We start from the raw sequence: 1,812 nt of genomic DNA, 5'->3' as shown, positions 1-1,812 counted from the left end.
CAGCACACCTAGTGTACTGAAGTAGAAAAGATACAAGAAAAATAGCTACATTAGAAAGACTTCAACACTTTAGAAAAAGAGTTAAACACTTTCAGTTTCTCCCCTTTGTCCCCTAAAACAACATCATACAGTCTGGATCTACCTATGGTCCTAGATCAGCTTCTAGAATATTTGTCAGGAGGGCAAAAATAAGATGACACTGGCCAGTACAGTCTTTGGATATTTAGGAAGGGGAGGAGGAGGAAGTCACTTCTCAGAACAAATTAGTCAGCTTCAGTCTCATCAGCAGGATCTTTGGATTCTTTGTTCTTCCGCACTTCTTCAATGTGCTTGTCCTTGTCTCGCAATCGCTCGGGTTTGGCAGCACCTGCGCCTCGCGGTTCTCTTCGTTGGCTTCCTTTTTGTGGGTCAGCTTCTCTTCTGCCATTTGACTAAAGTTGCTGTTCTCTTCCATTGCTTTCTGAAGCACTTCTTTCTCGTGCCCTCGTTTCTCAGCAAGCTGCTTCAAGACCCCCGCTTCATGGGACTTGCGTCTTTCTTCTGCAGCTTCTAATTTCTTCTGAATTTCCTCCAGAGGAAGATCCTTCTTCTTTGGAGGGGAAGGGGGAATTCTGGGACAGATTCTTTTGATGGAGGGCTGAGAATCCGCCCAAAAGCCTGGCCTGAGGCACGCTTCTCCAGCTCCTTCACCCGAGTATCAGAGGGAGCCCTGGTGCACAGAAGACCAGAGCCCGGCAGTACACTCTGTACGATCCACTGGCGAGGGAAGCCCTCCCGGTCCGCGCCGCCTGGCCGCCCTGAGCACCACCAGCCCGAGTGCGCACAAAAGCGCCCTATATTGTAAATCTTTATTGTTGAAAGTATTACAGATTTCCCCTCTTTATCCCCCCATTGACCCCATCCTTTCTGCTCCCACCCCCTCCTGCTTTCCCCAAACTACTGTATGGGGGACAGGCCTTTTTGTTGGCCCCTGTATCCCGTATATACAAAAGTTGCCACACACTGACTACCTTCTCCAGGTCTTATTTGCACAATTTTCTCCACAATGACACTCTTGGAGAATGGGCCCAGAAGGAGCCCTTACTGGACTATACTCCCCTCCTCCCCATTCCTAGCCTCTTTTCTGCCTCTACCTTGAATAATTTCACTATAAATTTACTTCCTATCCCAAGGATCTACACCAGTTTCACAAAGTGTGGCCAGTAGCCACCCCTGCATCTCAATAGTTAAATAAAGTGTGGATTCCTGGGCTCACCTCGTATCTATTGGATCGGAGTCTCCAGCAGTGATGTCCAAGGATTGTGTTTTTAATAAGCTTTCTTAGGTGATACTTCTGATGTTGGAGAATGTCTGATATAAAAAGAATCTCCCACAGCTTTGGAGCCTGATGGGTCAAGGAAGATACTTCCTCAAACAGCTTGTCAGGTAAGGAAAGAGAAAGAAGAAGAAGATGATGATGATAATAATTAATAATAATGTCTAGACCATAATGGACACACACATATCTCAGAATCAATCAGTCAAAGCCAGCTACTTTCAATATCTCCCGAAGCGGATGCTCAGCCATCATGTTGCCAACAAAGAATGGAAAGTAACATGAATTAATTACTGTTATCATTCAGTCTGCATTTAGTTTTGCACTAGTTATTTTAAATGCTGGAATGGGGGAAAGAAGGGTATGAAGGGAGGGGAGGGTAAATCTTATAGTCTAATAGAATGACACACTTCCCCCAAAAGTAGATATTAAGACCATAAACCCTCAGCTTGAAATTCATTAGCCTCTTTTCTTAGAAATTGCTATCTTACCACCAT

General features: G+C 45.1%; 1 pseudogene; it reads right to left on the bottom strand.

The window, feature by feature from the left end:
- Positions 1-223: 223 nt before the first annotated feature.
- Positions 224-1,812, bottom strand: LOC118632078 (annotated as a pseudogene).

This window comes from Molossus molossus, unplaced genomic scaffold, assembly GCF_014108415.1.
Source record: "Molossus molossus isolate mMolMol1 unplaced genomic scaffold, mMolMol1.p scaffold_m16_p_17, whole genome shotgun sequence".
NCBI classification, from domain to species: domain Eukaryota; kingdom Metazoa; phylum Chordata; class Mammalia; order Chiroptera; family Molossidae; genus Molossus; species Molossus molossus.
The sequence above is the reverse complement of the archived record's forward strand: the minus strand, read 5'-3'. Positions and strand labels throughout refer to the sequence as shown.